Genomic DNA, 12,245 nt, shown 5'->3' on the forward strand with positions numbered 1-12,245 from the left:
TTATTAAATAAATCAGTAAGTGCTTTCATCTCATGAAATAAGACTTCTTCAAACTAATAAAACAAAGAATTAGATGTACTTAAGCGTACAAGTTTTAAAACGATCTGACAGCTGTCATGTGATAACGTTAATGAGGTAACTGCTTCCTTTTAAAAAAAACATATGACATATGCTATACAATACAATCAAAGAAGAAACTTCCTTTTGTAAGTTAACTTTAAAATCAGTGTGATCATTAACACCCAGAAAACTGCAGCATTTAAAATAACTTGCCAGTAATAGTTTTTAGAATTTAATTAATCTTCAATATTAGTCACCCTTAAGTCTGGATTAACAATTCTAAAACTGTAGAATTAAGTTTCTTAAACAATTAAAATAGCCAGGGGCTTCATAGCTTCTCTAAGGAGTAACACTGAAAAAGATAGGGTGCTAGAATTGCATGTACAATAACTGCATGAATTACAGGAAAAAGCATCACTCGCAAGCCTGTCTGGATTACTAATAATTTTATTTTGACCATCAAGAGTATCTTCAACATTAAAAGTTTTCTTATTAATAAATTGAGGGGATTTCTGTTCCAAAACACATACACACAACACAAGCACACCAAACAAACAGCAATCCACACAAATACACCTAAAATCTTACACCTAACCCTACACTAAAATATACACACACTACTAACTATCCACTAACCTTAACCCAAACCCTAACCCTAAGGTCCGTCATTATCGCACACTCACCTCACCCACGCCCTAACCCTAACTCACCTAACCCATCCTAACCCTCACATCCACACAATCGCACACATACCTAACCCGCGCCCTAACCCTAACTCACTTAACCCACCCTAACCCTCATGTCCACACAATCACACACATACCTAACCCGCACCCTAACCCTAACTAACCTAACCCACACTCACTCGCACACTTACCTGAACCCAACCCGTAACTTTCCACCACAGTGCTGAAAATACCAAAGCAACAGAAACGAACAACCAAATTCTTTCCCTAGGAAAAAAATTTGGTTTTCTGTTGCTTCGATATTTTCAGCTTTCGCTGAATACAGTTCGACATTTAAACATTCGGTGTTTACATCTTTCGATATTCTAATATAGACCCGATACATATATATATATATATATATATATATATATATATATATATATATATATTCATAAAAGTTCTGAAATATTTCCATTATCTCCTTGGATCTCTAGTTGTTTTTCTTCCTTTAGGGTACAGGAGCTTTTCTACCAGTCTTTCTAATTTTTCTTGCGTTAATCTTTGCACTAACAATGTCTGCACTCTGGGGCTGCTATCAAAATAGTTACATAACAGTATTTTTCTAAACCCATGTGTATATTATCCAAATGCTCACTTTTTACCTTAACATTCTGCAGATATTCCTCCTTTTATTCTAAAAGATTTCCCTTTTATTCTGCACTGGTTTGGATTTTTCCAGCTATTCAAAATATCTTTTTATTTCCTTTTCCCACATTTCCCTCTCCCTTATTTCTATTATATTTTTGAGATCCATTTTCAACTTGTCCCATGTGCTAATTTGCACATCTGGTGCAGTTTCTGTCTGGTGTAGCAACACTTGAACTTTAAATGTTATTCATTCTTTGAATTATTGCATTTTGAATAAATACATAAGAAAGCATCAGCGTCTCTCTTTACATTATTACCCTGCATCTATATATCCTAAGCCTCAAAGAGTCAGGGCCAGATACATTTATTGGATGAGTCAATATTTTTAATGAAATGAATATGCTCCTATGATATATACATTCCATCCAACCTGGCCCAGTTGTTGTATTTGGGGAGTAAATTATATTTCCTGTTTGAACTACTGAAATAATATCCTCCATACCAAATGCATTCATATATTTAGTTTAAAATGTATCCTCTGTAGCTGTAATCCACATTCAAGGTCTCCTTGATACAGCATCACTATCAAAAAGCAAATTCCAGTCAGCATCCATAATCAAAATATGTTGCTGAAAACATATTGTATTTCCCCCATTCACAGTTTAACATCATCTTCTGTGGAGAAAATAAATACATGCTGAATTAAATCTTTGTATTTGGCAATAATCCATGATTACCAAAAGTCTGTCATTACTACATTTTTGCTCTTCTATCACTACTAAAGCCCCTCTCTCTACCAGTATAATTACTTCTCTTTTCTTTTCATAGTTTCATAGGTAATACTAAGTTAGTTGCTCTTCTGGGCCATTTTAAGCCTAACCAATTTCCCAAAGGTGGTAATCAAACTGTGAACCTTGTGTTTGAGAAGTAAACACCGTAATCATTATTCCACACTCCCCGAAAAAATAAAGGGCCCCTCCTCTTTTTGATAGGTGCCATGGGATCTTTTACATCCACCAGAGCTATCAGCAACTCAAGTAGATGGACTTCGGTTTAACATCTCATCCAAAGACAAACCCCTCCTTATACTCCATTGAAGTGTTAACAATCCATCTACCTAGTGTGGGAATAGAACCCACAGCCTTCTGCACTAAAGGTGAGTCCCCTACCTATTGTGCCAGTAACACTAATTTTCTTTTTTTTTCTTTTTTCTTATGTTCCTGATATTCTTCTGAGTATCCACACTGAAAGCCTTACCTTATCAAGTTCACATGTTCATTCCTATACAAGTGTAGCCCTGGTGCACACCTCTCAGCCTCTTAACACAATAATTCTGGACAAAGACAGAAGTAATGTGGGTCAAAGACCCAAAATCATAGACAGAATTTAAATGTTGCTATTATAAATTTAGAAGGTTGCTAGAATAACAGATTTTACATTTAATTTCTAAAATATTTGAAGTCAGAAATTCAAAGGTCTGTCATTATTTAGTGATTTAAATCTTCAATGATTTTCCATACAACCACAAACTTTCTGAGGAACATACCATAAATATGAGAGAAAATGTGATCAATCTGAACAGTTGAGAGGTGTGCTGCTGTGCCATTGCTATTTCTACTGTACACTTAATGTAGGTTATTAGCATTTGCCTTTTATCTGTCCCAGTAAGGCCATTTGTATTCCATGTCAATATTGACAGTGCAACCATTCAAACATGCAAACGTTACTATCACTAATAATGCTTGGCATTTCTTATGCACATAATATTCTGTCTGATTCCTTATATAAACTGTGTTACAGTTGACAGGTACAACTTTTACATATTAACAACTTCTCTTCCTGTTTATAGGTCATGTTACTTTTTTTTCAGATATTGCGATTGGTTTAGCACAAAAAGAAAAATGCAACTCTTCAATTAAGAGCTAATGCTCCAATTCTGTGACAACTCACGCAGGCTTTACCAAGACAAAAGCAGAGGTTATTCATGTGACAGAATATGATTTCACCTAAAGGTCATTCTAAAGATGATGTTAATTTCCTTCCCAGCTTAGAAAACCACTTATATACATTGTTTGACATATTAATTAATTTTACTAGCTTTAAGAAAATAGTCTTGACAGACCTTCAGCCAAGAATTTCATGTTGTAACTGTTAGTTTGATGATTTCTCATGCCGCAGTCATGGGTTTGTGTTTTTATTCAGAAACTAGTCATTTCCATCTTTTGTTGTAGTTCATTTTACCTTGTTATCAAGGTCCATGCCATTGCTGTTTTGAATTGAAATTATGATATTATTATATCTCTGGAGGAGCCACAAAAAGGGTCACTTAGAACACACTGGCTGGGATTCATGAAGATACCATGTGGTTAAAGAAATTGCATGGTCATCTCTACAGTGTTGTTGTGCTGAACACTTCAAAAAATCTATTCATCAACTTACCATGAACATGGTGTGGGGATCAGATGTGGAGAGTATTCACTAGCCACCAGGGAAATATATATAAGTGCAGTAGTGGCACCTACATCTCTATGGGGATCAGGGGTGTAGGGATTCACTAGATACCAGTGATTACTCTACAAGTAAGTGTTTTAATGGTTTGGGGGTGGGGGATTCACTTGACACCAGGGATTACTGTAATGTAAGTGCCTTAATGGCACCTACAGCAGTATGGGGATCAGGGATGGGGAGATTTATTAATTACCAGGGGAAATATATTTAAGTCTCGTAATGGCACTAACATCATTATTACAGGGATTAGGGGAAAGGGGATTCACTAGCCATCAGGGAAATCTATTTAAGTGCCATTATGTCACCAATATCACTATGGGGATAAGTAGTTGAGGGACATACTAGCCATCAGTGCATAATAGATACATGTCATAATGGCACTTCAACTGTTACAGGGCGTGAGAGAACCAGCAGTCAGGAGGGCAGACATCTCTAAGACAGGTACATGTGCTGTGTTCTCTGTATGTGTGCTCATGTTTTTTGTTTTTGTGTGTGTGAGAGTGATTGGGGGGAAATGCCACTGCCTTCATGAGCAGCACATTACTACAGTGATCTGCACATCACAGTAGTAAATATGATTCAAAGACATGCAAATCAGTCGATTATGAGGTCTTACCTCATAGCACCTAACATGTTTCTGAATCTCAAATTAGCAAGTTTTAGGAGGAGTGTCAGTTTAGCGTGAGCTGTAAAGTTCTTGCTAGGCCCTTTAATGAATCTCCTGGACTGTTTAACAAATTTTTCATGATTGATATTTGCCTTATCTCAAGTGCATCTGGTTCCAATTGCCTTCTAAGCTTATGATTTACCAAAGTTTCTTAACTCCCTCTCATTGTTAAGCTATGCAACTTTTGAAACCAAGACCCCTTTGTTAAATGTACTTGCAGTAATCTGTTTATTTGCCTATATGTTTACGTAAATCATTACTAATACTTTGATTTTCATTTTGGCTATTTAATTCAGAGCAGCAAACGTGCCCCAGCGGCTGCAATATTGCACACTGAATCATTATAAACTGCACTTCTTGTAAATGTTCTAGTCCTATACATATTGTCACTCTTGGTTTGTTAAACATTTAATTAATAACTTTCTTACCCACTTATTGATTGGTGTAGCAAACACTGAAAATACCCTTCCTTACCATCAAGTACAGGGATATTACAATGCTTATTCTGCTTTTTACAGTTGTACAAAAGGCCCAGTCGACATCCCCAATACTTGTCCCACACCTCATATCTCCGCAGATCAAGTGTTAAAGGCCTTATCCAAGGCAAAGAACACAGCTTCCATGGGACCTGATAATATCCCAGGCTGTATTCTGCACCATCTCCAGCAAGAAGTAGTTTCGCCACTGAGCACTCTATTCCACCACAGCCCAAGTACAGGCTTCATTCCAGCAGAGTGGAGAATTGCCATTGTCATCCCCTTGCACAAAGGTGGTGCCATTGCTGACCTGGGAAGCTATTGCCCCATTAGCTTGACATGTCTGATCTGTAAAGCCATGGAGCATATTATTATGTATCTCATAACCAAGGACATAGGCAATCTCCAAACACTCGACCCCACCCAATTCTGAGTTGTCAGGGGCAGATCTTGCTTGTTGAACCTAGTTGACTTCTTTGAGACTGTCACCAAGGCCCTAGATGAGAGAAAGTCAGTACATACAGCTTACCTTGACCTGGCCAAGGCCTTTGACACAATTCCCCACTCAGACATCATAGAAAAGTTAACACAACTTGGTGTTAATCACTATCTTGTCAGATGGGTGGCCAATTGGCTCACAGATAGGACCCACAAGGTCAAAATAGGCACCACCACCTCCAGCAGTAGACCTGTCACTACTGCTGTTCCCCAGGGATCTGTCTTGAGACACCTACTGTTTGGCATCTACTTCTCAGCGGCCCAGGCAAAGACCAAGGGCCTGTGACTGATCAAGCTAGCGGATGACTGTAAGTTGGGTACTGCCACTGACCCCCAAATGACAAATAACATACTGCAAGAGGGTCTCACATCTACAAATAACTGGTGCCAAAGTCATGGCCTTAAGTTAAATGCAAAAAAATGTATTATCATACCATTTGGCAAAAACAAGGTCCCTACTGATTACCACATCAACGGCAACCCCCTAAACACACAACCCATGGTGAGAGACCTGGGTACTCAGGTTGACATCAGTCTCACATTCGAACATCATATGGTGGCAGTGGTCAGAAAAGCCTTTTACTTGGTTCATCTCATAAGTAAAGGGATTGCATCTAGAAAAAAGGAGGTTATTACGTCTCTGTACTCCGTCGTCATTAGACCTATAATTAAGTATAATGCCCCATTTGGTATGTACCTCTCCAAACACCTGTACCAACTGGAAAGGTCACAGAAATACCTCACAAAGAGAATCCATGGCTTCCAAAACCTGCCTTATGCAGACAGGCTCAAATCACTTTACTCAGTATCATACAGATTGCTCAGAGGTGATCTGTGTTTTGCCTACAAGGCAATATCAGACCCTGCCATACTAGAGATGCTCCATATGCGTAAGTCTAAATCCTCCCGCATTACCTGCTCGATAGGCCTAAATCTAATATGCGACATCAACAAAACCTGCTGGAGAGACAGGTTTGTCTCAGAGGCTGCCCCATCTCTGGAATAGACTTGCTATACATGTCAGAGTACCTCGCTGACCCTCTTCAAGTGCAACCTTGATGAGGGGATGGGAAAACACAAATTTGTCCCAGGGGTTCCAACTTTGTCCTTCATTGACAGGGGTGACAGGTGCTGACTGAGGTTTCTTTTTTGGGGGTAAACTCTTGGCTAGGTTTGTAAGGGCCCCAGGGCCATTAACCTAGTAACCTCCTATGATCCAGTGAATGTCAGAAAAACTTTTTCAAAAACGAAAAAGTCTACTTGCAGTCATGTTTTGTCTTTCTTCCTTTTTTTGTGTTTTTTATGCAGCTAAATCACGAAGTGAGATTGATATTTCAGTTTACTCACTAACTTAACAGTCAACCTAGTTCAGACTTCCTTGCATTGCTTCTCATTCCTCAACATTCCAAATACCTAACGCAGAAGCTATAGCCTACCCTGTCACTATCCTAATTAAAAGATCCATCTCAGAATATGTGGTACCCCACTTATGGAAAATATCCCATATAATACCAATGCACAAAGAGGGTAACTCTTTCAAACTCAATAATTATCGGCCTATAGCTATACTATCCCCTTTATCAAAAATACTTGAGAGGATAATCCACACACAATTGATGCAATATCTGCTAGAAAACAAACTACTATCTATACAGCAACATGGCTTCAGACCCTTCCATAGTACTACCACTGCACTTACCTCATTCACTAACACCATAAATAACCACAGAAATAATGGACTAATCGTATCTTCTACATTCTTAGATTTATCCAAAGCTTTTGATATAATTAACCATATGAAACTCCTTCACTCACTCACTCTCCACCTTAAAGCTCAGTTCATCTTCTCTCTCTCTTGGTTTAAGAGCTATCTATCTGGTAGGCAGCAAGCGATAAAGTGGCAAAACTAAATATCCTCCTTGCTGCCTGTTTCCCTAGGGGTCCCTCAAGGCTCCATCTTAGGTCCTTAACTATTCACACTGTTCACCAACTGACTCCCAACCACCACACCCAAAGCCTCTATAGTGCAATATGCAGATGACACCACTATTATATGTGCAGCTCCCACACTAGATCACCTCCTCTCCCAAACACAAGAATCCTTCTCTCTAGTCGAAACTTGGTTCACCAACCAACAGCTCATTCTTAACCCATCCAAAACTAAATTACTCTTCTTTAGCTCCCACAGATCCCTTCCCCGTACTGACAGCTTTACTGTCACCTCCAACAACAATACCACTATTATCCTACCAATCACACCAAGCTGCTAGGCGTGGAAGTAGATAACCACCTTAGATTTGATCTACACATTGCCCAAACTATACAGAAAGATCACAAAAAACTCGGACTACACTATCGAAACAAACACTGTCTCTCAAACCTTTCAAAATTAACAATAGCAAGGACACACCTGCTACCTACATTACTCTATGCCTACCCTGTGCTCACTAACCTTCGCAAAACTGATCTAAACAAACTCGAATCATGCAACAATAAGTTAGCAAGAGTTGCTACAGGCTAATCCTGTAGAAATCATCACTGTGAGTGTCTCGTCAAACTTAACTGGTTAGAGCTCCCACTTATACTTCAAAGCAATCATCTCTCACTAGTGCACAAAATATTAAACCACTCAGACAAAATCCCAGCTCTATAACATCTAATTCACCCTCACACCACTACTAGAACCTTAAGATCTAGCACCCAAGATCACCTACAGGTCACCAAATTTAACAATGAGGTAAGAAAATCTGTCTACAGCCACTCGATCTCTAAACTCTGGAACACCCTTCCTGCCCACTTAACATCCAACAACTCCATCACTCAATTTAAGAAACATCTTAAAACTCACTTCATGAACAACAGGCTTTGCTTCTGTCTCACCCCTGGATAACACTCTAGTATATAGCTAATCTGTTTGCACCACACCAAAATATGCTACCTTCTCAGCCTACCTATAGTCCTAATATTACTACAGGATAGGAAATGTTTTCCGGCATGTTAAGAGAGCATTCACATTCACAGTGTTAGTCTGCCTGTAATGAATGTCACAAGTAATGGCTTTTAATCTTAAAAATGAATGTAATTGGAGCTTTTCTCCCTGGTCTTCCGCTGAAAATGGACCTGTATCCAGTCGGACTCTCCCGGTTAACAAATGTAAAATAAAATAAAGTAAATAAATAAAATATAAGGAAATTAATAGACTGCTGTTCTCCTACTTTTCTTTTTTAAATAGTTCACTTTATATTCTGTCTTTCTTCTGAACATCTCCAGTGTCAGCATCTGGTTCAAACTCAAGTTTTTCCTTATTCTGCTGATCAGCTCCTGGGATTCCTTCAGTCTTTCATACATTTTCATTAAACAGTAGGAATGGTTTTACTGAAATAGTCTATCCTTGTCCCCAGTACTTATGGAAGGCTGAGAAGCTGAATCCCCTTCAGTTTGCTGGTCAGCAGTTTTCTTCTCTGCCATATTTTACTCAGGCACATCGCCTTCTGCTGGTATAAATTGCATCTTTACCAGGACAGGTCTCATCTATTTCCTAATGGCAAGATCAGGGACATTTGCACAATGCACTCTTTCAGATAACAGTTCTTGATATGGAACAAAACTCCATTTACTTGTTTGTGTTTCATAACATTGGTGCAGGCTCTTTCTGTCAGTTTCTCTGGAATGGCAGAGCTCCTCAGTTTCTCTCCTGTCAAGTCTTACTATTTTTCTTAAACAATTCCTTCTGGGAAGCCTCATTTTTTGTCGTTCTTTCCTTTGTGCTAACATTTGACTTCTGCATGTCAGTTAGTTCATCTGAATGTTTGTGTAGCATTTGCTCTGTTTTTTTCTAACCTTTTACCATTTGATTTTGAATCTTCTTCTGATGTCCCACTGACTTTAAGGACTTCTGAATACATATGGTTTATTTGTAACACATTACTGGAAGCCATCTCTTTCACCAAGGTTACAAACTGGACTGCTTCTTAATGAGCATCTAGAAAGTTTTCTCAGCAAAATACTTATATTTAATTTTTCACTGGCTTTCACTATGATTTTCTAGTTTTATTGTTTTTTTTATCTGTCATCTGTACATTGGACTACACACTGTTCATTAATCTAATCAATCCAAAATTAATAGCTTTTATTAGCCTTTGTGTCGTGACAGCCGCAGTGGTGCAGCGGTAGCGTTGTTGCCTCACAGCAAGAGATTCTCCCGTTCGATGCTTGGCTGGAGTCCGGGGAGTGCCTTCTGTGTGGAGTCTGCATGTCCTCCCTGCAGTTGAGTGGCATTCGAAAGACATGCGTAAATGGGCGTGCCATCTTTGAAAGTTGGATGTCGAGCTGGCACCTCGGCGTTCATGAAAGATCTACTGCCAGTCATTAGTGGACCGGAGTTCCGCTGTGGCGATCCCTAACCGGGAAAAGCCGAAAGACAAACATTAGCCTTTGTGCTGAGTTCTGAGTTTTCACACTATGAAAGTTCTAATGAACTTGTTGATCAATCATCTGCCATCTCCCCCTTTCATCCTTTAGCTTGACCATCAGAGGCACATCACAGACACTGCAGAATATTTCTAGGTAGTGCTCACTAGTTCTACATAATCCATACAGTTATACACAGTATTGTATATCAGCAGCCATGAGTCTCATCTTCCTTCCAATTTGGTACTACCATCCTTAGTCAAAATGTTTTAGACATCTAACCATGCAGTTTTACTGTATTTTCATAATTAACAGGATTCTAGCTATCTTAGTAATTGTAAACTGTAGTAATGCAAGTATCAAGTTTTGCACTGTGATTTATATATGTTGTGTCTTTCGGCTTTTCCCGGTTAGGGGTCGCCACGCAGAACTCCGGTCCGCTAATGATTGGCAGTAGATTTTTACATGCCGAGTTGCCAGCCCTGACGCACAACCTTCAATGAAGGTACTCCCATTCACGCATGTCTCTACACAGAAGACGCTCTAACTGAGAATCGAACAGGATAGCGTGCATCTCTGAGGTGACAGCGCTACCGCAGCACCACCACCGCAGTGCGCATTGTGATTTATATATATATATATATATATATATATATATATATATATATACTTCAAATATTAAAAGTGAGGTTTTATCCCTGAGTCCTTCCTGAAAATAGTCTTTGTGCAGAAGGGCTGATACCTCAAAAACCGTGAGTATCTTTAGCTGGATATATGTCAAAGAGCAGCAGAAGAAATATGTTTCTGTTACCTAAACGACGTGATCTTAACTTTAATAAGTGCATTAAGAAACTCTGGGTGTGGGTGGGGAAAGGGGCATTGATTTGGTTAATAACACTTTGCCTCACAATTCTTCTTGACATGTGACAGTATCTGTATCATGCACCCAACTGTAAGTATTGGTACCTGTAAATGGACCAGAAATTGTTAGTACTTTTATCAGATTGTGGAGTATTTTGTTGATTTTGTATTATTAATGTCGTGTTTCTAGTTACAGTGGCTAAAGTAAATGAGTTACATCTGTTTTACAGAGACTACGAGCTATATAACTGTAAAAGAATTATTTATCTCATTGTGTTGAGAAGTTTGCTGAGAACAGAGCAGAGTCTATCATTAAAAAAAATGGCCAAAGCCACTGGCTATGCTATCTGGGTATGAAATAAATGGGCTCGTATTTAATGGTTGTATTCCATGTTAATTGTTTCTAGTCTGATATTTCTACCAGAATGACTTGTTGTCATCATCTGTCTCAGAGTATGTAAATGTAAATAGTTTTTATTCTCAACTAGTATGTAATATTCATGAAACTGGTTACCTCTCAACTGTCCAGATTTTCACAGAATGTCCAAATATTTGCCTCATGTTTTTGGTATGTTCCTCATAAAATTTGTGGTTTTCTGGCAAATCACTGGGGTGATCTGAGAATTGAAGTCACCAAATAATGACATACATTTGAGTTACAGACTTTAAATCCTTCAGAATATGTATCTTAACACAAAACCTGTTACTCTAGCAACTTTCTAAGTTGATAAGAGCAATATTTAAAATCTGTCCAGCTTTGTCTATATTGCTTGCACTAAAAGGTTGAGAGATATGCAGAACAAATAAAATGAAACATGAAAGTATTCATGCCTTGTGAAATGTTGCTGTTATTACCATAAGTAAGTTAGCATTGCGTCTTTAATCTTTAATCTGCTATATATTTATCTGCGGCTATATGTGCCTGAGTCTTTTTAGAAAACGCCTTTATAGTTTTCTGTACTGTTATATATATGGAATTGTTAATCCTTGTGTAGTCACAGCGCTGTTAAGCTTATGTTGTTGAACGCAGTACGTGGTGATATAGCTGTAGGTAATCTACAGTTCTCTTTCTAGTACACACATACTTAGTTAACTGTTTTATTTCCTGTGAGCTGTTACATTTACTAACTTGTAATTGTTTTTTTTTCTTGGTGAACTTTATTTGGTAAATATAATTGTTTGATGTCTACTGCCTGTTGCAAAGATGTTGCTTTATGAGATGTCTATGATTCTGAGCTGCATTACCTGCCTTTGGCTTAGGTTGTACATGAAAGTGGTCCTCAGACTAGATTACTCACCCAACTAACAAAAAAGACAAATAAATAACAGATTCTGAAAATAAGCAGTGCTTCTGAGTACTCCTATTCCAAATGAATTGCCAGGAAATAAAGGAAGTAAAAAAAAAAAAAAAACACCTTATGGGCACTTGGAGTGTATTGTAAGGCAGAG

At 38.3% G+C, this 12,245-nt stretch overlaps 1 protein-coding gene across 1 annotated transcript in view; it reads left to right on the plus strand.

Moving 5' to 3' along the window:
- PLEKHH2 (pleckstrin homology, MyTH4 and FERM domain containing H2) overlaps positions 1 to 12,245 on the plus strand; it is a 1,501,506-nt gene that overhangs the window by 641,887 nt on the left and 847,374 nt on the right. The window lies entirely within an intron of this gene.

Source organism: Protopterus annectens, chromosome 6.part0 (assembly GCF_019279795.1).
Source record: "Protopterus annectens isolate FY-2018-M chromosome 6.part0, PAN1.0, whole genome shotgun sequence".
NCBI classification, from domain to species: Eukaryota; Metazoa; Chordata; order Ceratodontiformes; family Protopteridae; genus Protopterus; species Protopterus annectens.